Here is a 25,528-nt window from a genome sequence, read left to right as displayed (position 1 = left end):
TAAGAAACTGTCGGGTACTGTGAATCTTCTAGAGGCAGCCAGCCTTCCTCTGTTGTCATGGCTAATCAGTCTAGACATTTATCTTGATGGTCAAGACCTGCAAAACTTAGATGTGTATTTTGCTAGTTGATGTACAGGAAAGTTCTCATTATGTTTAATGAAATGTGCAATCCATTTCTCCCCCCAAAAAAGTTCTGATGCTGTGTAAAACATGTAGAAGAAAATGCTATGATTTGCAAGCCATGTAAGCCCTATATTTAACTGAAAAATAGCACAAAGACAACATTGAAAAGTAGAAACTAAGAAATGTTTAGCTTGATACTAGCAACATGTTTAAAAAAAATTGGTACATGGGCTTGTTTACTTCTTACTGCATCACCTCTCCGTTTAACATCACAAGTAAGAATGAATGTGCGGTAATGCGACAAATGTTTAGTGCAGTGATAAGAGAAATGAGCTCTATAATAACAGCACAAAATAATGTAATTAAGGACTTGGTCCGCTGTCTTGATGATCAAGAATATAGAGCATAAAGAAATAATATAAGGATCAGGGGCCTGACAGAAACAAATTCTAACCAAGATCTTATGCAGTCAGTCCTAAATATTTTTTCATTGTTGTGGAAGAGGAGAAAGCCCCAAAACTACCCTGGATAGGGTTCACAGGGTGGATAGAACAAAAATGATGAAAGTAGACCCCACAAAGGTTGTGCTATGTCATGTTCATTTTTTTTTTCAGGGGAAATAAACAATTTTGAAAGCAGCAAAAAATAAAAATGATTTAAGCTATAAGGGAGGGCAGATTGAATTATTCCAAGACTCTCTAAGAGAACACTGTTCAGAAGACGGTTGCCACAGCCTTTGCTAAATGAACTTAACGACAAACGTACAACCTATAGACGGGGTTATCCTTTATCCCGGATTGCATTTCAGGGTAATAAGATTCGCATTCTCAAAGATAGAGACCCTATCCTTTTGTGAATCCTTGAACATACCAACAGTGAATATTGAAAGCTGGGACATACTACCAATGAAACAGTCTACATAGGGGCAGGCTTAACGCCAATCTACAAGAATGAGAGGAATTTGTGGGGAGGAGGTGGAAGTCACTGAAGAGAGGAGCAACTCTCCCTAATGGGAGGCAAGATCTGTTCAAACTTACAAACTGGTTGGTGGCACTGGATGGGATGGGGACGTGGAAGTTCTGGATAATCCCTAGAGGATCTTGAGGCCTACTGGTAAAATTACCTACTAATGTCTTTTTATCCAACACTTTTCTTATTTGTTGTCCTTTTTTCTTCTTCTTTCCCTTATCCCTGTGGGGCTTTTGGGCTGTTTACTCTCTACAAAAAGTGGGTGCAAGATGAAAAAAATGAGTTTGTGCTTGCTTGGATGCCATATTAATACATTTTAGATATGAAGTTATTAAAGTTTGTATCTTTTAATGTAAAAGGGGCTAACTCACCTATCAAATGATAACATATAAACCAGAGGTGCCCACACTTTTTTGGCTTGTGAGCTACTTTTAAAAATTAGCAACTCAAAGTGATCTACCTATGTACAATTTTAGGAGCACACTTGTATATACAGAATGGAAAATGTAGTGGGGTGGGGATCTACCATGAAGGCCTTCGCGATCTACCAGTAGATCACGATCTACCTAATGGGCACCCCTGATATAAACACATCCTTGAAACGAATGAGGGCAGATATTGTTTTCTTACAGTAGGCTCACTTTAAAGGAAATTGTACCATGGCTATGGACTGTAAATATAAGTGGTATTTAAATAATAATAGAGATAAGAAGACTAGGGGAGTGGCTATTGGGGTGAAATGTGATATCCCACTTGTAATAGGAACTATGAATAAAGATGCAGAAGCTCGTGTGATTTTGATAAAGGAAAGACTGTTGGATAGATCTGTCATCATGATACTGGACAACATTAATTATTACTACCCCTCCGAGTTGAAGCAGCTCGGAGGCAGAAGTAAGTTGGGGTCTGGCTATTGCCAGCACCCGATTCACACTGCTGCATAGCCATAGACATAATCACATTATCTCTATGGTGGTGCCCAGGTCAGGTGCAGCAGGGGGGGAAGAGCACATGCCAAAATGGCCTGCCTGGATGGGGGGGACGGTGTAGATTTAAATATCACCCTAAACCCCCTTATAGACACAAGTTCAAACAAAAAGTCTGTGGCAGTGCCAATGTTGTAGGGCGTGAATCAGGAAATAATTTCAAGAGGCCTTATAGGTGTCTGAAGGATAACCCGTGGTGTAGAGCAAGACTATACTTTTTATTTGGAAGTACACCATACGTATACCTGAATAGATTACTTCTTTGTAAGCAGCACATAAAGGGTATTGAACAGTGTGATATGGGCAACTGCACAATAACTGACCATGCACCTCTAACACTGACCCTGGAATGGTATAGCAGAACTAGAAGGGAAATTAAACAATAAGATATTAGATGATGAGGACACGATTAGACACTTAAAAACAGAGATACCCGGGTTCTACTCTATACTGTAAATAAAATGGAAAATATATCAGAGACAACACTCTGGCAGACACTTAAAATGTGTATTAAGATAAATTTATATCCAGAATACTACTAGAATCAGGAAAAAAGATACAGAGATAACAGTAGTACTGAATAATGTAACAGAAGCTGAAACTGAACATAAGAAACCGTGGAGATGAAATTAGGACAGAAATCAACAAGAAATTACATCTTGGCTGTTATGAAAGACTTGATTCTATGAAAAGAGAAAAATACCTATTGGGGGATAAAGACGTTTAAATCTTGGCTGCAAAACGTAAAGAGAAGTGTAACATGTTTATTGAAAAACTGAAAGACTCAAAAGGCCAAAGGTTAACCAAGTTGTCAGATATTGTGGATGAGTATCACAAACATTAGGAAAATGTACAGTATATAATAACCATGAAACTAACAATTAATATGAAATACAAGACTGTCTGAATAAAGTGAACTTTTCCAAATTGGGGAAAGGGCAAAAAGATGATTTGGGTAAACCATTTACTATAGAGGAAATAAAGGTTAGGATAGGTCGATGAAGAGTGGAAAGTGCCCAGGTCCTGCTACATTCAGAGTAGAATTTTTTGAATCCTTCTTGGAAGAGCCAGCTCCCTATTTGGTAAACCTGTCCAACAGTATTAAAAGAGATAAAACATATCCAAAAGAAATGTTAGAATAACATATAATACTAATTCCTAAAGAAGGGAAAGATCTGACTCTATGTAAAAACAATCACCTAATCTCCCTGATTAATTATCCTTGCATATTGATTCCAAAATATCAGTAAATCATTAATAGACAGTTACCACTGGCAAAGGAACAAGAGAGACAATAATATCACTGCCTTGGATTTGATCTATGAGGCTAGGGCTAAAAGAGCCCCACTTGCATCGATTACAGTTGATGACAAGAAAGCATTTGATCAGGTCTCTTAACCCTTTCTCAGGGCTGTGATGTGCAGGATCAGTGTGGGCAAAACTTTTAATAACCAAACTATGGCATTGTATAGCCCACCCTTAGCACGCATCTCCCTCAATGATCAGAGCTCAGAAACCAATACAACTGAGGAATGGTACAAGACAAGCCTGTCCACTATCTCAAATTCTTATTCAATTTATATTTAGAAACAGTGCTAAAAGTAATAAATTAGCAAAAAATAAAATAAAAGGCATGACATCAGGCAGCTTGGTATTGGAGACCTTCAGTATTCTGGGGGAGTTAAGACGAATATCCAGTTCTCATATTAACGCCTTTAAAATGTGAAATGTTGAGTTTGCATCTAAATCTCCTAATAAGAAATGAATAATATGCCCGTCACTCACTGAAAGAACCATTTAAAATATTTAGGAATAAAGATACCCATAGATTTTAAGAAACTTTGGGAACTTAACTCCAAACAGCTAGGTTTCTAGAAGCTTGGAAGTATGGGGGAGGAGCATATTTAATATGATGAGAAGAGTTTCTTGCCCAAATTTATATTTGTTGTACAAAACATTCCTATTAGCTTACCTAAAGAATATTTAAGATCAATACAGAAAATTTCATCCAAATTGATTTGGAGAGGGGATGCTGGTAGTATAAGCTATGAAATTTTAAGTAGGTCTTAGGGTCAAGGGGGTATGTCAGCGACGCGCTGGGAGATATATCAAGAAGCAGCCCACTTATTAAGGGTACTAGAATAGCAGGAAAATAGACAGGATAAAATTTGGGTTAAGCTGGAAAAGGAAGAATTTAATATACAACTTATCTTTGCTTGGAATCTGAAGGCTTTGAGGAAGCATTGTTCAGAAATGCATAATCCAATATAGTCACTATAAAGGGCATGCTGAACAAGTCCAGGAAGGGATGCTTGAAAGTAAATTCACCCCCAAATTCGGTTGACCATTAATCCAGCCTCCCCCCCCCCCCCCCAAGATCGTGATCCTAGATTCCAAAAGCTAATGAAGGGAGGGGAAGTACGAGCCAAAGTAAAGAGATCTGATACAGTTGGTGAACTAGATTCATGGAGATCGTATCAGCTAATACACTTCCTTAATTCTGGGAGAATGTTCAATAATCCAATTTGTGAATAAATGGTTTTGAAAAGATCTTTTTGGGTGGAAAGATGACTAAATCTCCACTTGGTCTCCTGTATAGAATGATTCTTCCCTCAAAGTTTTCAGGGCTCCTGATTTTATTTTATTTTTTGTTATCTGGCAACAAGAGTTGAAATACTGTTGTCTGAGGATGACTGTTTGGGAATTATTAAAAAGGTGGCAGCCCCAAACTGTGCCCGATTAAAAATTATGAACTTTAATTTTTTAGCCAGAACCTATCTTACTCCAGAAAAATTGTCCACAATTGCTAAGGGTAGATCCCCCTTTTGTTGGAGATGCGAAAATGAGGTGGGAACTGTGACAATCCAGCCCCGTGATCCCGTCGAGATCTGCTCCCGTTAGCGTACGCAGGAAGTACGGGTGCAGACGGACAATGAAGACCGGTTGCTGGATCGTCAGAGGGAGAAAGAAAGGTTAAGGTGACAGAGCGTGCAAATCCCGTCTAATCTGCTCCCGTTAGCATACGCAGGAAGTACGGTGAACAGACTGACAATAAAGATTGGTCACGCAACGCCCGACAATATGTAATGGGACCAACATTCACCAATCCCATATTACTAGGCCACTGTTGCCATGCAGGTCTCATGCACTAGAGACTGCTGGAGGCAAATTCACTGTGTGCATAGTAAACAGTTAAGATTGGTTGAGGTGACCATGCATGTACAATCCTGATTGTATATACGATCGGTAAACTAAAAATATCGATTTTGCGCTTGAAATCGGGTAAATACACTGCCACCACTCTTCCAGTTCAGTAGGGAGGAAAGAGACTCCCGTTATCATAATACGGTAGCCAGCCTAATCATGTTCGACATGCTCCAGTCATCGTTCGGGTAATAGTCACTTCCGACGGCTTAAAGACTGTGAGCAATACGACGTTTAAAGAAAGGTTACTGGGTCCATATATGATGCAATCTCGAATTGTATTTACAATCGAGAAACTAAGGAAATCTGGTACTAGCTAATCCTAAAAGGAAGAAACGGTTATTTACAACCTAGCTAGCAAATCAACAATTTATAAGCAAGTAATAAAACAATGCGGTAGTATGACTGACTCTTCAGAGGGCAGATTCGTTATAGCAGCAATAAGATGACCAGAACAGGCACAAGACTGAACGATAAAAATCGTTAGTTTATTTCTAAACTACATACACACAGCTTACTTTAGAACAGTTTGGCTTGATAGAAAGTAGAGATGAAAAGAAACAGAATGTCTGGATATACAGTTCAAATACCGTTATTGGTAGTCCATGCAGCAATCGCAAGTCTTTGGTGTAAAGTCCAAGATGGCGGTTTTGGGCCCGTGTCCCGCGGGCTGTTCGATTTGATGTTACTTCGACGTCAGATGAAAGGTGAAGGACCCAGAGCTTTCTGGGCTCTCTGTGGTTATAGCCCCCACTCCAGCAAAGAGGGGTTAGGGGGTGTGGATCACACACCTCTTTGGAACAGGAGATCTGCCCGCCCCTCGCATGAACACAAAAATATACCTGAATCATGATAGGTGTGCTAATCTTCAAACCATACAGGTTATGTTAAATCTAATAACATTTTCAGGTCGATCAGAATTTATCGATAACAATGATATCAAACTTGGGGGGTTTAGAGTGAACGGTGACCCCAAAAATGCATATCTCTGCTTTGGCAGGGCTTATCGTTGATTCAGAAACATCCAATTGCGTGGTTTGTTCCACATTTCACAATAAGTCTTAAAGACCGTTGCCTATTTGGAAAGTCATCTTTATGATAAAAGATGGATTTCATATTTGTGAGGTCACAGATAGGTTTCCTAACTGGTCACTGAGAGAGCCAGCTGTGGTCTCTAAGTGGCTTCTGCAGGATGTTAGCAGGACCTCCTGTGGCTGCTCTTTTCATGTATGGAGCTGAGCAGACACCAAGTCCGGGTTAGGGTAGTGCCTGGTTGGGGGTCCCTGAATGCCCAGGACCCTTTGTCACACGGAGGTGGGAAAAACTAGGTAATAAGAGTCAGCATTTGCTAAGTGGACCAGGGAGAGGAACTGTTAGCCCCTGGCTTCCCTGATCTTTTTATAACCCAAGCCTTTCCCTATCTGCTGTCACTTTTTTAGTAGTGGCGACAGGAAATATTTCATAAGGCTCTAACTACCTATTTAGGATGAATAAACGTTGATTCGTCACAGGAACGCTATCCCATCAATGTTGGGTGAGCTTGGGGATTGAATCATTTTGGACAGAAATCTTTTTAGACTAAAGGGAAACTAAAAATGAATAGTAGACCTTCATTAAAATGTATTTTACTAAATCATTCTAAACCAGCAGAACAAGTAACTAAGAATAGGTTGGTAAAAAATATGTTTTTTATTGCTAGATCTCTTATCCCACGATATTGAAATAGTGAGAAATCCCCACCCTTGGCGAATGGTAGTGGGAAGTAGATAGATTAATATGGCATGAATCTCTCTCTTTATCTCCAACAATAAAAATCAGAAAACATTTGAGACCTCTTGGGGAGGTTGGATCCCTTAGAGGATAAGGTATATCACCACAAATATATAAAATATAGGTTATTGGCTAACAATGGAAGGAATCAGTGTTACTGGAAGTTTGTAATGGCTCTCCCCCACTCATCCTCTCTCTCTTCTTTCTCTCTTTTTCTATTTTTCTTTCTTCTCTCATTACTTTCTTTTTTGCTTAGTGCTCACTGTAATTTATGCATTACTTTCTTCTCTCTTTATACACATGGGTTCTTACTATGAGCTTATTACCTTCACTTTTGCCTTTTTTTGGGTTGTTTGTTCTCCCTATTAAAAATGCAAACCATGATGTTAATCCATGTCCAACATAAGAGCGCTGCAATGAAGCCTGGTCAACTGGTTGGGCTTTATTCCATGGTGGAATAACTGAGTATTTGCAAGAGAGAAAAAAAAAGCATTTGCTGGGCACTATTACCCTTCAAATGCAGGAACTCTATCGTGCTGCGAGCCTCAATTTCCATCGCACTCTTTGGTCACTTCTGGCACAATCTGGGAAATAAATAAATGCTACAATGAGCTGATTTTTTTCAACAACATGCACTTAGGGACCAATGATGACAAAATTATGAAAATTTAATTGATATACCATAATAACTTCTGGATGTTAATTAAATCTTTACAATACCCCCTCTCATAAGCCTTTAACACTTTACTTCTTATGTGCATGACTAGACATTCATGAGGAGTGCACAACGTTTTAATTTTTTCAGGTTTTTTTTGTAAGTCAAATTTTTAACACACTACAATGTATTTTTATTAAAATTTAGTATTGATATAGTGCCAACATATTCCGCAGCGTATACAGTATATTGTCTTGTCACTCAACTGTCCCTCAGAGGGGCTCACAATCTAATCTCTATAATAGTCATAAGGCTATGCATGTATCATGTAGTGTATGTATCGTAGTGTAGGGCCAATTTTAGGGGGAAGCAAATTAACTTATCTATATGTTTTTGGGATGTGGGAGGAAACCAGAGTGTCCATAGGAAACCCAAGCAGAAATGGGAAATACATACAAACTCTGTGCAGATAGTGCCCTGACTGGAAGCGCTAGAACACTAACCACAATGCCACAGTGCACATGCACAAGAGTGCATAAAGACTTTTGCATGCCACATTTTCTACACACTTGTGCAACTGCATACTTGTGCAACTGCGCAAACGTTAAACCACACTGCACAGCAACAGCACATTTTTAAATAATGCAGGTAAACTGCTGGAGTTTCAGTGGTTTTAAGGTATGTACACGAGTCTGATAATTCTGAACGACTTGTCGTTCAAACCAGTTATTATTATTTATTGTATTTATAAAGCGCCAACATATTACACAGCGCTGCACAATAGATAAATGGGTTAACATACAAGGTAGAACATACAGGAAACTCATAACAAAACAAGATGACAATAGTGTTATAGGTCAAAATAGAGACTGTTCTAGTCCGCGAGAGCGGTGATTGTCAGTAAGATTGCATAATCAAGCTGGATACATTAGGGAGGAGAGCCATGCCAGAGGCTTACAATGTAAAGGGTGGGGGTGGAGACAATAGGTGCATTTTTTGAGAGGGTGTCTAACAAAACATATTATGGTGCTGGTGTAGGGGGGTATGCGAGCATGAAAAGGTGAATCTTGAGAGCTTGTTTGAAGGTATTAAAGGTGGGGGCGAGTCTGACGGCTAGTGGGAGTGAGTTCCAGAGAGTAGGGGCAGCCCTGGTGAAGTCCTGCAATCGTGCATATGACTGAGATATGCATGGTGCGACTAGGCGCAGGTCATTGGAGGATCGGAGGGGGCAGGCTGGTATGTGCCTGTGGACCAGATCAGAGATGTAGGTTGTTTGAACAACAGTTTAGGGTGTGTACGAACGATCATTAGACTGATAGCAGCGACTTTGACTGATCCGCTTAGCGGATCCATGGACTAACTGACATTCAAACGACAGTTAGGTCAGTACATATGTACAAACAGCTTGTTGTTTGAAAGTCTATTAGTTTGACTCTAATAGACTTTCAAACAACAAGTCGTTTGATCAGTAGAGATGGCCCAAACCTCCGATTTTCGGTCTGCGAACTTCCGCGAAAGTTCGGTTCGCGCGAACTTTCACGAACCGCAATAGACTTCAATGGGGAGGCGAACTTTGAAAACTAGAAACACTTATGCTGGCCACAAAAGTGATGGAAAATATGTTTCAAGGGGTCTAACATCTGAGTTTATGCATGGATGAGTGGGATAGACGCCAAAAGTCCCGGGGAAAAATCTGGATTTGACGCAAAGCAGTGTTTTCAGGGCAGAAATCACATTGAATGCTGAATCGCAGGCCTAAAGTACTTTAAAACATCTTGCATGTGTATACATCAATCAGGGAGTGTAATTAGAGTACTGCTTCACACTGACACACCAAACTCACTGTGTAACGCACTGCAAACAGCTGTTTGTGTTGTGACCGCCGTGCTGGACTGGTGCACATCATGGCCAGAGGGCAGGCTGTGGCGTTTTTCAAGCCCATATGGTCGCCGGGCTGTGGTAGCTCAATGATAGAACAAAAGTGACTGTCCAGCTGATTAAATTCAGGAATCGGCCTGGAGTCCTGGACCCTGTTGGTGGTGGCAGAGAAGGCAGTCAAATGGCCTGCGGGCAGAGGTGCTGTGTGGGGAGCGACTTAGTCTTGGGGCAGGCAGTCACATGGCATGCAGGCAGAGATGCTGTGTGTGGGGACTGACTTAGTCTTCAGGCAGGCCTGACCGTGCTTTGCAAACCACGTGGTCAGATGGACCCTTGGCCCAACGCTGTGTGCCAGAGATGACACCACTTGCCTTTCAACATCACGGTACAGTTTGGGTATCGCCTTTTTTGAGAAATAATTGCATATCGTCCACTGTGGTGTGTGGATTTGCTTTTGTGTGCTGCTTTCCCTCAGGTGGTCATCCCATTGCAGTTTGTGCTTTGTAATCATGTGCCTTCGTAAGATAGTTGTCCCTACACGGGTCTTGGTCTTTCCATGGCTCAATTTTCAGTGGCAGAGTGTACACATGGCATTGCTCTCATCTGAGGCAGACACACAAAAAAATTTCCACACCGCTGAGCCCTGGGATGATGGTAATTTGGTGGTGGCAGTCGACTGAGTGTTAAGTGGGTGCCAGAATCAGAGCAGGAGGAGGAATATATGACATGCTTCCGTGCGGAAGCTGAGAAAGATGAGGTGTTCTGTGTTAAATAGTCAACTATGTCCTGATAATATTGGAGTTGATGGCACATGCCTACTTCTGAACACTGTTCTTTGGTCGAGGGCCACACAAAATCATGACAGCGTGACCTTGAACAGACCTGCCAGGTGGCCTGCCTCTGCCTTTTGTTTTGTCCATATTAGTGTTGGGCGAACAGTGTTCGCCACTGTTCGGGTTCTGCAGAACATCACCCTGTTCGGGTGATGTTCGAGTTCGGCCGAACACCTGATGGTGTTCGGCCTTTTAAGTTCGGGTTCGCCCCGAACTACTAAATGGCCGTGAACAGGGCCGAACAGGGCCCCTGTTCGGCCGAACAGGGCCCTGTTCGGCCGAATACTGCCCCCCTATGGGGTCGCAGGCATAAGGGGGGAGCATGCCCCAATCGCGGGGGGGGGTCGGAAATTCCCCCCACCCCCTCCGCTAGCGCTCCCCCCTCTGCCCGCTACCCCATACAAAAGTTTAATGAAGTAAAACAGTACCGGTCCGGTGGTAGTGGGTGACTGGCAGTGGGCGGCACTGTTTAGTGAGTGACTGAGGAGGAGGAGTCCGGAGAGTGACGCGCTGAGGGAGGCCGGGCAGCGGGCGGTTCAGCAGTAGTACCGTACTACTGCTGAACCGCCCGCTGCCCGGCCTCCCTCAACGCGTCACTCTCCGGACTCCTCCTCCTCAGTCACTCACTAAACAGTGCCGCCCACTGCCAGCCACCCACTACCACCGGACCGGTACTGTTTTACTTCATTAAACTTTTGTATGGGGAAGCGGGCAGAGGGGGGAGCGCTAGCGGAGGGGGTGGGGGGAATTTCCGACCCCCCCGCGATCGGGGCATGCTCCCCCCTCATGCCTGCGACCCCATAGGGCCCCCAAAAGCGGGATGTTCGGGGAGCTCGGGGTTCGGCCCGAACATGCCGAACATCGCGGCCATGTTCGACGAACTTTCCCGAACCCGAACATCCAGGTGTTCGCCCAACACTAGTCCATATTGGGGGGGATGAAGTGAAAGGTATGCATTGACTTGACTAATACAATGTGCAGTCAGTCACACAGGTGCAGTTAACGGGCATGCACGGAGTGGTATATCACACTGCGTGCACTCATGTGGGTAGGTGGGTGCCTGAAGTGAACAACAGGTAGTAGGTATATGCAGTGATGGGTATTACATGTCCACCTGTCACACACAGACAGGTACCGGACAGGCACAGTGACACTGACTGACAGGGCTGTATATAATGCAAGTGGGCCACAAAAAAAAATTGATCACAAGAACAAGATTAGCTGAGGGGTGCTTTTTTTGCAATAACAATAAGCCAGGAGCAAGATAACAAGCCTGCAAGAGCCTAACTAAGCTTTCCCTATGAGAGTCTGCAGCAGCTATCTCTTTTTTAACCACTTGAGGACCCACCCTTTACCCCCCCTTAAGGACCAGCGCTGTTTGTTGGGATCTGTGCTGGGTGGGCTCTGCAGCCCCCAGCACAGATCAGCGGGCACGCAGAGCGATCAGATCACCCCCCTTTTTCCCCCCCTATGGGGATGATGTGCAGGGGGGGTCTGATCGCTCCGGTCTGCAGGCATGTTGCGGGGGGGGGGCACCTCAAAGCCCCCCTCCGCGGCGAAATTGCCCCCTCCCTCTCCTACCTGTCATGCCCAGTGATCCGGGCTGCACAGGACGCTATCCGTCCTGTGCAGCCAGTGACAGGACGTCCCCTGTCACATGGCGGCGATCCCCAGCCGCTGATTGGCTGGGGATCGCCGATCTGCCTTACGGCGCTGCTGCACAGCAGCGCCGTACAATGTAAACAAAGCGGATTATTTCCGCTTGTGTTTACATTTAGCCTGCGAGCCGCAATCGGCGGCCCGCAGGCTATTCACGGAGCCCCCCGCCGTGAATTGACAGGAAGCAGCCGCTCGCGCCAGCGCCTGCTTCCTGATTAATTAGCCTGCAGCCGGCGACGCAGAACTGCGTCGCTGGTCCTGCAGCTGCCACTTTGCCGACGCACGGTATAAGCGTGCGGTCGGCAAGTGGTTAATTACTGCATGCACACGAGTGAGTCCAATTCCTGACGCTGCCTGCCTTTTATAAGGGGGGGGGTGGGGCTCCAGGAGGGAGTGTAGCCTGATTGGCTACAATGTGCCTGCTGACTGTGATGTAGAGGGTCAAAGTTGACCCTCATGATGCACTATGGGGGCGAACCGAACTTCTGGAAAAGTCCCCGGTTGACTGCGATCGCGAACCACAGAAGTTCACCGGGAACTGTTCACCGGCAATCCAGTCGGGCCATCTTTATCGATCAGTCATTTGATTTAGTCTATTGTTCTATCTAGTCCATTGACCAGTCAAACAAATGTAAATTAACTTTAATTAGCATTTCAAACATCTTGTCGTCTGTGTGTACAAGGAGTCTGAACGACTTTTTGTTTGAATGACAAGTCATTCAAATGTCTTGTTTGAAGAGCAGTCGGGCATAAATTCAGACGTGTGTATTCACCTTTGCAAGCAATTATTACAAAAGGTGCAAATTCTTATTTATTTCAATAGGGCAGACTGGATCTTTTGTTATGCAGGAAGCTGCAGTAATCTGCTGTCCTCTATACACTTTAGAGGCATCATAGACATGATTGGATGTGATCGCACCCCTATCCATTTACAATACCAAGCCAAGATAATAACAAACCTACAGAAAGTGACATCCCAGGTCACAGAGAAATTATTACTGGAAGTTTCTTTGAGTTTGGTGGAATATTTACAGCCAGGGCTGGATTTCTACATTTTTCCGCCCAAGGCCCACTTTCACCAGCCGCCCCCTGACCAACAGCATCTCTACCAACCCCACCCCACAACTTACACACACTTTTCCCTCAAGGATATAGTCTTAAAGGATTTCCGAGGCCAAATCTACAAAAAAAAAATAAAAAAAGTTAAATACCTGCATCACTTTGGACGACACGGAGGACGCCATCCGCGCCCTCCGTGCAGTTCCGCAGGGTCCCCGCCGCTCAATAGCCCCCCGAATTGCTCCTGACCGCACGGCCCGGGTCAGGCTCTCCTGAATGCACAAAGATGGCCGCCAGAGCTGGCCGTGGCTGCGCAGCTCTAGGGCCAACCCCCCGATCTGCACTACAGGCTTTTTTCTGTAGTGTGGATCGGGGGGTTGGCCCTAGAGCTGCGCAGCTGCACTTGTGGCTATGCAGACTGCGCAGCTGCAGCCAGCTCCGGCAGCCATCTTTGTGCAGGCAGGAGAGCCCGACCCAGGCTGTGCGGTCAGGAGCCGTTCGGGGGGCTATTGAGCGGTGGGTGCATTAGGCTTCCAAGCTATGGTGCAGTATGCTTCCAAGCAGCGACGCGGCCGTGTCCCAGAGCAATCTGCACATGCGTAGTTCAAAAATAATTCAGATTGCACATGCACAGATCCTTACTAGCCATTGCTGCTGGGCACAGCCACTGGGGAGCATAATCAAGGAGTTGCTGTGCACACAGGACTTTGCATGTGCCATAGCTATAACTGTGTCCAGTTGTAGCTTTTTAAGAGGGGTGACAGCTATATAACAAAGAGGATTCCTAAGGAACTGAGGGGCAAGCAGGGCCGGATTTCTACATTTTTCCGCCCAAGGCCCACTTTCACCAGCCGCCCCCTGACCAACAGCATCTCTACCAACCCCACCCCACAACTTACACACACTTTTCCCTCAAGGATATAGTCTTAAATGACTTCCAAGGCCAAATCTACAAAAAAAATTAAAAAAAGTTAAATACCTGCATCACTTTGGACGACACGGAGGACGCCATCCGCGCCCTCCGTGCTGTTCCGCAGGGTCCCCGCCGCTTAATAGCCCCCGAATGGCTCCTGACCGCACGGCCCGGGTCGGGCTCTCCTGCATGCACAAAGATGGCCAGCCGAGCTGGCCACGGCTGCGCAGCCGTAGGGCCAACCCCCCGATCCACGCTACAGGCTGTTTCCTGTAGTGTGGATTGGGGGGGTTGGCCCTAGAGCTGCGCAGCCGCACTCGTGGCTATGCAGACTGCGCAGCTGCAGCCAGCTCTGGCAGCCATCTTTGTGCAGGCAGGAGAGCCCGACCCGGGATGTGCGGTCGGGAGCCGTTCGGGGGGCTATTGAGCAGTGGGTGCATTAGGCTTCCAAGCTATGGTGCCGTATGCTTCCAAGCAGCAACGCGGCCGTGTCCCAGAGCAATCTGCACATGCGTAGTTCAAAAATAATGCAGATTGCACATGCACAGATCCTTACTGGCCATTGCTGCTGGGCACAGCCACTGGGGAGCATAATCAAGGAGTTGCTGTGCACACAGGACTTTGCATGTGCCATAGCTATAACTGTGTCCAGTTGTAGCTTTTTAAGAGGGGTGACAGCTATATAACAAAGAGGACTCCTAAGGAACTGAGGGGCAAGAACACTCTGGGGGGCTGGAAGAAACCCCCGAAATGTGTAAATCCAGTTTAAGCTGTTTTTTAGCTTTAGTTCTCACTCAGTACTTCTTAATCAACTTACAGTGTCCTGGGTCCCCTCCTCCACTCAATCACGATGTGCTCTCTCATTCCCTCACAGGATGTCACACCAGGAGGATAAAGCAGCTGTACAATTCCTGCCCACCGTAGTGCAGCCATGTGGAAAACAGGGGGAGCAGATGAGCCTCCTTTCACTTCACTCTGAACACACAGAGCAGAATTCCTCTCGAGCGCTTCATATTGCCCGGGCACACTAGTAGCAAGAGGGAGGAAGCGGGGGCGGGGCAGCCTTACCATCTAAGGTCTAGGAGAATGACAGCGAGCAGGGCTGCAGCGATACAGCAGCTGCTCCTGTCACACTCAAGACAAGTTAGTAAAGCTGCCCGCTCTGTCCCTGTCAGTAGCCACTGTTGCTTCACACAGAGACATTTGTGAGAAAAGCAGGGGGCGGCTGCTGGCAAACATGGTACCGTACTGGCACTACATTTTTGAATAGTGTCATCGGCTGTTAGGAGCCTGGTTGGTAGGTTGACTGCTCACTTGTTAACCCGCCCCTTCCTTGGATCCGCCCTAGGCATGTGCCTCTTTGGCCTGCCCACAAATCCGGCCCTATTTACAGCAAGTATTGCTTTCTGTTGTGTGTTCTGTATTCAAGTGAAGCGCCAACTACTACCACATTAGCCCTTACCCATCTTCACCCCATAATAATACATAATCGTATACTGTCCTCAGTTTAATTGACATGTTAACTTTTTACACTTCTACCAAAGACCAACACTACTAACCTTTCAAAAAATGATGTATTTTGTATTATGAAAAAACAACAACATTCTAGCAAATTAAAAACATAATCTTATGAAACCAAATTAAATGTAAGATGTTATTGTATGGGTTTTGGGCAACTTAATGACACACTAATTTGTGTAGTATCAATTATCATTTAAGGCAATGAAAAATATGTCAGGTATTACACTCCATTTAGAAAAGCAATTAGTACAGAAGTGGTTTGCAGTGATGTAGACCTGATTCTGATGTTTTGGCTTTCAAATACACGGCATCATGTTAAAAGGAAATTGTTTTCTGAGGCACAGGTCAAAGAGTAGGAGTACCAATTAAACTTAGGAGCAATTTTGTGTTGTATATTTACATATGAATGTTGTGCTAAGATAGAGAAAAAGCAAGAACATAAGCAGCAATGTTTTCCAGCTCAATGACACACAACTAAAGATAAAAAGCTCCAATGTATTTAAAAACAATTATGTTCAGCCATTCAGAATTCAGAATGTATTATACAAATAAATGACTCAGAAAATAAGAGTGACTGAGAATTTGTTATATTACTCAGTGATACTAAATATTATTATCTCAAATCATAACAAAACCATCAAGTCATCTGTGTTTTAGTGGTATTGAAATTGTTATTGTTAATAAACCAAAACTTTGTGTATGAATGGAATGGAAAAGAGTGGGAGACCATACACAAAGACCTTAGGTACGCCACCAGACAAGAACATGGAGAGGAGCTGTAGTTTAAATACGAGGCCATGTAAGGGCCTTTGCACTTATTGATGCACTTATTGATGTCATAAGGAGCAATGAGTGTTCTGTGTTGTCAAATGTGGTGGGCAGATCCAGAAAGATGAGTGTGAAGAATTATATTGACCACCAGCTGCCAAAATTCAAAACAACCAAAAATGCTTCCAAATAAAATTTCTCAATTACACTTCTTGGTGAAGAAGCAGGACAACTGCTCCACGTATTAGGTAGACATTAGGTAGATATGGTTCATTCATATATGGTATTTCATTCATACTAAGTAAATATTTGCACCTTAAAAAATCAAATGGTTTATTTTTTAATACAATTATGAATGTAGCAGTGGCTGAATAGAGCACTGGTTAAGGGCACTGCCTTTGACATGAGAGACCAGGGTTCGAATCCTGGCTAGGGTCAGTACCTATACAGTAAGGAGTTCAAGGCAAGACTCCCTAACACTGCAGGGTGGCCTCCTGAGCGCGTCCCAGTGGCTGCAGCTCTTGAGTGCTTTGAGTCCAACAGGAGAAAAGCGCTATATAAATGTTTGGATTATGAATGAAAATAAAAAGAATACAACAGTATTCTTTCCTTTTTAAAGTGAACCTAAAGGGAAAAAAGTGCCCCTTGGGGGTATTTAACTGTGGATTCTAATGAGGCTTACCCATTCCTACTCAGCGGAGATGATCCAGTGGTGGGACCCCTGAAAGTCCACTTTTTATGAAAATAAAAAGAATGCAACAGTATTCTTTCCTTTTAAAGTGAACCTAAAGGGAAAAAAAGTGCCCCTTGGGGGTATTTAACTCTGGAGAGGGAAGCTTCTGGATTCTAATGAGGCTTCCCCATTCCTACTCAGCAGAGACGATCCAGTGGTGGGACCCCTGAAAGTCCACTTGTCATCGATTGTCGCTGCTGCATGCAGGCACACTAGCAGCTTTCCACTCAAGCTCCAATCGGATGTGCCCTATTGCGCAGGTGGGAGCTGTCTGCACCTGCGCAGTAGAGTAGACTCGATCATGATACATTATATCTGGAAGAGCCTGAGCAGAAAGCCAATCCAGTGGAGAGGATCATCAGGAGATCCCTCCCTCACTTGCCCTCATACACAGCATATGACTCCAATCTAGGGTGCCAAGCATCTCCAATGATCCCTCTTACCCAAACTACCGCAACTTTTGTCTGCTTCCATCAGGGCGGAGACTTTGACCAAGTCATGCTTGGCAAAATAAAAGATTCTGATTTTGTGCCTGCGCAGGTAGGCCACTATTATTATTGTTGGTGGAGGTTATGAGGTGCCACCACTGGTTCAGGCTAGGTCAGCAGGGTGGGAAGCCTCATGAGGGTCCAGAGGCTTCCCTATCACAAAGTAAGTATCAGTTTTTAATTTTTATAAACTTACAGATTTTCTTTAAGGTTACTTAACTTGAGTTTAAAGGGAACCTGAGGTGAGAGGGATATGGAGGCTGCCATATTTATTTCCTTTTAAACAATACCAGTTGCCTGGCTGTTCTCATGATTCTGTGTCTCCAATACTTTTAGCCATTGACCCTAAACAAGCATGCAGCAGATCAGGTACTCTGACTCAGCTGACTCAGGTTTTACTAGATTAGCCATATGCTTGTTCCAGGGTTTTGACTTGGACACTACGTATGCCAGAAGTTCAACAGGGCTGCCAGGAAACTGGCATTGTTTACAAGAAAATAAATATGGCAGCCTCCATATTGCTCTCACCTTGGTTTCCTTTAAAGTTGATCTTTTTGAGGACATTTGATTTGATTGGTGAAATTGTCTTACTATAATCAGCTGCTTTAGTATAAATATATAGCATCCTGAAGACTTATGTAAATATCAAAGTTGAAAAGTTTGTCACTTGTTCCCATTCTCTTGAATAAACACAGACTTCCTTATTTAAACACTTTGTTATAGTTACTGAACAAACTTCTTTTAATCAGTTTTTGACATTTCTGCTGGCAAATTAGTAAGTAAGTAAAAAAAAATAGATATGTTAAGTACTTTATAATATATTAAACAAAAATATAACTAATCAAAATGATTGTAAAGAACCACCTTTGAAGTTTACATGTTTTATTGTTGTTGAACTTTGATTCATAGAGAAATTACATTTTTCTTTTCTCCCCCCTCACTCTAATCAGTATTGAATCTCTGAAAATTGTTCTTAGCAAATTGATTTCAATTACTATATATCATTATGTCATCAAGTTTGAGCCAACTTAATCATAACTGAAGCAAATATTTTCCAAAGTCATAATATTAGTTAGATGTAGATCAGCTGTACGTAGCCATAGCAACGGAAGGGTCTGGATAGTCAACTTTCTGATAGGATGGTATCATGGCATCTTGCCTCGTTAGGCAGTTTCGTTGTATCACGGCATGTCTTCACCTTAAAGGCAAAATATTAATCCAATAACTTGCTGGAAAGTGAATGAAAAGTTGGGGAAGAAATACAAAAGAAATTCTAAGCTGCTGTATGTCCATTAGAGTATAAATAAAGGGAACAGAGCACCATTTTTATCACCCAAGGCATCTCAATAGCACATAAAAATGCATGCTAACAATGTGGCTCATAAATAATAAACTTTTATTGTATCTCTCCTTTTTACATTTAAAGTCCAGTGGAAGATTTTATTACCCTACTTCTGCAGATGACAGGGCCTGCCTGACTGCAGAAATTTCACACAGAAAAGGACTGCTGTAATTATTTTATTGCACACATTAGTTGAGAGCAAACAAAACCTTTCATCAGCCGGATGGGGTGGAGGGTTATGGTACTGTTCTACAAAGAGTTTAGAGAAGTCACAGATGGTATCTTCATACCTATCCCAGATAAATAAATGCAGCTGGAAGAGGAGGGGGGGGAGTGGCAGCTCCTATAGCTATTATAAATCAGAAGAAACTGTTAGAAAAAATGATACTTGGTTTCCTTTAAGTTAATCATTAATTATGGCACAGCTGTACTACAAAAGAGTGTGTAACTTTGCAAGAAGGAAACTAGTGAAGAAGGCCTGTGACAACCCTGAATGAACCTACCTACCCCAGCTCTTGCCTGAGTCACAACTAGTCACTCACAGCTTTGTGGAAGGGTGACAAAGAGAATGCCACTTTAAACTAAATCTCACGTGGCAACCTCATCTACACTTTTCAGAAGATGATAACGTTCAACTGGGAGAATGTTCTGCGGTGATGAGACCAGAGTCAGACCAAAATAAATGCCACTTTTGGCATAATCCAAAAATGTCACATAAGCAATCTAAATATAAAGTATGGTGGTGGCAGCTTCATGGAAATTTTTGGCTATGGAAATTCTTGTCCACTGAAGGTCTTGAAAGAGTTAAGCAAGTAAAGGTAGAGGTACAGGTAGAATTACTTGTGTGAAATACAGTAAATGCTTGTATTTCACACACTCTGAGGATGCATGAAAGAGACCTAAACATCGGAGGCTCAGGCAGTGGCGTAGCTAAGGCGCTGTGGACCCCGCTGCAAGTTTTACAATGGGGTCCCCCCAAGCACTCTATAAATAACAATTGATATGGTGCATCAAAACCTGCCAATGGCAACTATAGTGTCAGAGGTACAAGAAGGGGATGGTGAACAGTTTGTTAATGATTGCCACTATTCAAAATATCTATAGAAGTTAATATTATGAGCACAGGACCAAAAGAGAGCTAATATTGTAGTTGATGAAGGGCCCTTCGGGGCCCCTCTGGCCCAAGGGCCCAGATGAAGTTGCAACCTCTGCAACCCCTATTACTACGCTGCTGGGCTCAGGGGAGCCTCAAGGGAAGGAAATCAGTTGATGAAACTGGTTAGGGCTTAGTGGAGTGAGTCAGGTGACGCACATATGATCATTTGGTATGATCATAGGAGTTGGCAAGTGCTTTTTATTAGAGGTGTGGTGGTGGTTTTTGAACCAGAAGAGTACATGACAGAGCCCAATACTGAAGATTTCTGCATTATTTTTGGACTTGTTTTGAGGGACAACCTTTTCAGCAACTTGTGGATCTTTGTTTGAGTGGACTACATTGCTCACTGATTATATTACTGAAAAATTAAAACTGACAATAATCACGAACAAATGATTTGGAAAGTGTTTATTTATTTTGCTTTTAAAGTTCTAAAAAGTTATCTTATTGATTAGTTGAGATGTACATAAGGAGAGATAATTAATAATTTAAGTTTTATTAATCAATCCAATAGCTTGTACCACCACATGGATTGAAAAGTTTGTTGGTTATACCGGTAATTAAGAATAAACATTAGTCAGAACTCCATTTTTGCAAACAATAAATGTATTGTTATAGTATCTATGTTATCTTTTGAAATTGTGATCACTTAACGTAAATTCTATTTAACTTTCCTAGGTTCTAGACAGGGCAAGATACAGAACAGTTATATTGCGCTTTTCTCTTGGCGGACTCAAATCGCCAGAGCTGCAGCCACTAGGACGCGCTCTATAATCGGTAGCAGTGTTAGGGAGTCTTGACCAAGGTCATCTCTAAGATGGCATCTTCATGTATTTAATAATCTTGTTATAGTATACTTTGAGTTATGATTATATGTTATACCTCTAAGTTAAATGCTATGAAATCCTTTCTATGTATTTGTTATATATGTTACGGCCAGAACCCGAAGTTTGGCCACTTCTAGTTCTGGCCGGCCACTTCGGGTTCTGGCCGGCCAATTCGCGAAGTGCCCGCTGCGCTGCGGCCAATGTTAGAAACGGATCGTTTACTCTGATATGAATGTATCTTCTGGCCGCAGCGCAGCGGCCAAACGTATTAATTTGTTGCAATTTTAAGCCGGCGGCAATGTAACGATTCAAGCCGCCGGCTTTTTCATCTGCCTCATCTCTCTCCCTCTCTTTCTTATGGGCAGCCGGGCGGGGACACGCGTGTCCCTCCGGAGTCGTTCGTCGCGGCAGGGAAGCCTGCCGTTCTTGCAGAGCGGGTGCTGGCAGAAGCAATGTCTGCAGCCTCCCCGCTCTGCTGCCCCTGCTGCGACGAACGACTCCCGGGGGGACTCGCGTGTCCCCCCCCCCCCCCCCGCCGGCTGGCCATAAGAGGAGAGAGAGAGAGATGAGGCAGATGAAAAAGCCGGCGGCTTGAATCGTTACATTGCCGCCGGCTTAAAATTGCAACAAATTAATACGTTTGGCCGCTGCGCTGCGGCCAGAAGATACATTCATATCAGAGTAAACTAGAGACAGAGTTTCTAACATTGGCCGCAGCGCAGCGGGCACTTCGCGAATTGGCCGGCCAGAACCCGAAGTGGCCGGCCAGAACTAGAAGTGGCCAAACTTCGGGTTCTGGCCGTAACATATATATTATGTTAGGTATTAGCTTTCTATATTGCTCTTCTTTGTATCACTTGCATTCATTGTATTGTATATTCAAACTGAGCATAATGTAATTGTTATCATTTATATAACATTTTACACATTGAAGTAAAGTTAAATCTCATCTTCTAATAAATAGTGCTGCATTGAATATATTAGCTATTATAATCTTTGTATTTTGCTCATAACATGAACTGAATGGTGGCAGGATTTTAGTAGTTGCTGGTTGAGCATAGTAAAGGGAGAACCTGGTGAGTGGTTCAAGGCAGACCTTCTCATCCAGTAATGGAATAATAGACATTTGCAACAGAGAAATTATTTTAACATATTACATTTCCTGCTGCATATTTACAGTAAATATGGATTTGTGTGTGTGCAAATGTGTCATGACCTTTAGTAAGTCATCAGCATGGTATCTTTTCAGACTCAATCCATTTATGTTTCATGACATAAATTTCCAGTTAATAGATTGAAACCACTTTAATTCAAATATATGTTTCCTTCAGAATGTACCAGAAAATCAGTTTAGGCATACGTCCAGGTGGCCCATGGTTTCCTTGTAATGACAAATATTCATATATGTATGTATGATATGAATAAATTCAAAAGATTTAAAGGGCACGAAAAACAATATTTAGTTTTGCTCTATTGTAAAAGTCTGTTGCACATTATTATATGCCATTAATGAAAGCTAAATTCAAGGAAAACATTACTTAGGTGCTTATTCACAAAGGGGCAACTTTGCCGTTTTTCCCAGAAAGCCATTATATATTAGATATCTATGTGGTACATATCCTAGCATGAGGTTCCGAGTATATTATCTGGACCCACTACTCCCTAAACCTGGCAAGGGCTTCCTGTAGATATGGCCAGTCAACTGTGTCAAAGGCCTTCTCAGTGTCCTGTCACACACTAGCTCTTCTCTCTATGCTCATAAATAAGCATTATAAGTTTTCAAAAATGTACGATGATATTAGCTGACTACTTTGCTTGTAACTAATTTATGTTTATGTACATAAAAAATTATTTGCCCTCTCTTAAGAAATTCCAGTCATGTTTTCCATGAAAAGCAAGAAGTTTTGAATCAGTATGATACTATTTATTGGCTAATAGGGATGATCAAGGAGATGCAAATACTTCCGAGTTTATGTAAGCTTAAGTAAATTTTTATGCAAATATAGGCAGCTTGAAAATGGACCAAACAAGTCCCACCCAGGTTTAAATTGATTGGTCCAACTTCAAGCTGCATACATTTGCATACAAATGTACATAAATTTGCATAAACTCAGTATTTGCATCTCTTTGATCATCCCTATTGGCTAGCCTTAAAGAATAAGAGCAAGCTTTCAGCTGTGCAGCCTTTTCATTAGGGAAAAACATTTTTATTTGAAGTGTACTGAAAATTGCTTTTGTATTACCCTATATTTAGTTATGCTACTGGATCTGCCAAAATTCTTGCATCTGCCTGCATATGCCTTGTGTGTTACTGCAGTCATGGAACTTGGATGGGGCTTAAGTTATGGAAGCCATCTTGTGAGTGTCATTCCTGGTAACTGCAAGGACAAAATGGCTGATCCCTGGCATTCAACACCCTGTGCAACAGGGGAAAAATACTGGTTATGTGATGCCTTTAAGAGGGGCATGTGATGCATTTAGGAGGGTTGACAGCACTTGGTTCCTAGTAATATATATTGGTATTGTCTTTCTTATCAGTCAACTCAGGTTTAGATGCATGGATGCTACAGCATTCAATCCCTTTTGCCTTCCATTGCCCTCAATTTCTTGCATGTAAAACTACTGGATATAAGAAAAATATTTTCTGCTTAATAAAAAATATTATATTTCTATTCTTTCCCATTCTGAAATATTATGCATCAGTTCTAGTGAGATCCTGAAATGAAGTGAGTAGAATATTTCATGTTTTGTAAAGCAATTTGCATCTTATCTTTTTTATTCCATTAAATTAAACCATTGTACAAAAATATTGTACTGGAGAATTTAAGTTTTGTTCTCTGCCGTTTTACAAATGTATTTTGAAGGCTACAGAAATCACTATTTAACACCCAAAATCTTATAACAGATGTGCTGACAAAGATAAAGAGCTTTACAGCAAATACTTTTAATAAATCCAAGGATTAGTTTGCTTTCAGTTTGCATTATACTGTGCTTGCTGAATTATTTGGAGACCAGAGTGTTAGCTAAAGAACATGTTGATCTGCATTATGTTCCTCCTGGAAAAGGTCATTTTATATCTCCACAAATCATTAGGACACAGAATTTACTAAAGAATAAAAAGATCTTGCACAATATCAAAAATCTACTACATACACTTGGAAAGTAAAGTTGAGTACTCTTAGAGGATTATATAAAATATCTATACAAAAGTTCCCTGATACATTGGAGATAAGGATTATATTTATTGTAAAGTATAAAATATTGACCCTTATTTATGCTCCTAATTATGGAGAAAAGGCAACTTGGTGAATAATGACTGAAAAACAAGACATTAGACCACTCTATCAGCAGTATAATTACAGTATAGCCCATGCAAAGGCCTGCCCACAAAAAAGTCCACCCCGACTTTTGGTCTAAAAATAGGCCAAAAGCTATGACCTGCCAAAAGGCTGATTTTTTACTGTGCCGTTCTTGCCCTCCAAGTAGTGTTGGGCGAACAGTGTTCGCCACTGTTCGGGTTCTGCAGAACATCACCCTGTTCGGGTGATGTTCGAGTTCGGCCGAACACCTAATGGTGTTTGGCCAAACTGTTCGGCCATATGGCCGAACTAAGAGCGCATGGCCGAACGTTCGGCTAGCGCTGTGATTGGCCGAACGGGTCACGTGGTTCAGAGTCAGACCCGAACGCGCTCTGATTGGCCGAACGGGTCACGTGGTTCGGGTAAATAAATACCCGATCCACGTCATTTCTCCGCCATTTGTCTGTGGGTTTAGCTTTGGGTAGGCAGGCAGGGTAGTTCACTCTCCAGCCAGGCTAGCCAGGGTCCCCCCAGTCATTGTGTTGCTGCTGGGAACAGTAGTACACCGCTCACCCACACTATATAGCATTGTGTTTACTGCCACTCTCTGTCTCTGCTGGGAACAGTAGTACACCGCTCACCCTGTATAGCATTGTGCTCTGTGTCGCTGCTGGGAATAGTAGTACACCTCTCAGCCTCCACTGTATAGCATTGTGTTTACTGCCACTCTGTGTCTCTGCTGGAAACAGTAGTACACCACTCAACCACCACTGTATAGCATTGTGCTCTGTGTCACTGCTGGGAATAGTAGTACACTGCTCAGCCTCCACTGTATAGCATTGTGTTTACTGCCACTCTGTGTCTCTGCTGGAAACAGTAGTACACCGCTCACCCACCACTGTATAGCATTGTGCTCTGTGTCGCTGCTGGGAACAGTAGTACACCACTCACCCACCACTGTATAGCATTGTGCTCTGTATCGCTGCTGGGAACAGTAGTACACTATTCACCCACCACTGTATACTATTGTGCTCTGTGTCGCTGCTGGGAACAGTAGTACACCGCTCACCCACCACTGTATAGCATTGTGCTCTGTGTCGCTGCTGGGAACAGTAGTACACCGCTCAGCACCCACTGTATAGCATTGTGTTTACTGCCACTCTGTGTCTCTGCTGGGAACAGTAGTACACCGCTCACCCACCACTGTATAGCATTGTGCTCTGTGTTGCTGGGAACAGTAGTACACCGCTCAGCCACCACTGTATAGCATTGTGTTTACTGCCACTCTGTGTCTCTGCTGGGAACAGTAGTACACCGCTCACCCACCCACCACTGTATAGCATT

This window comes from Hyperolius riggenbachi, chromosome 1, assembly GCF_040937935.1.
Source record: "Hyperolius riggenbachi isolate aHypRig1 chromosome 1, aHypRig1.pri, whole genome shotgun sequence".
Taxonomy (NCBI): domain Eukaryota; kingdom Metazoa; phylum Chordata; class Amphibia; order Anura; family Hyperoliidae; genus Hyperolius; species Hyperolius riggenbachi.
Note: the sequence above shows the minus strand (reverse complement) of the source record.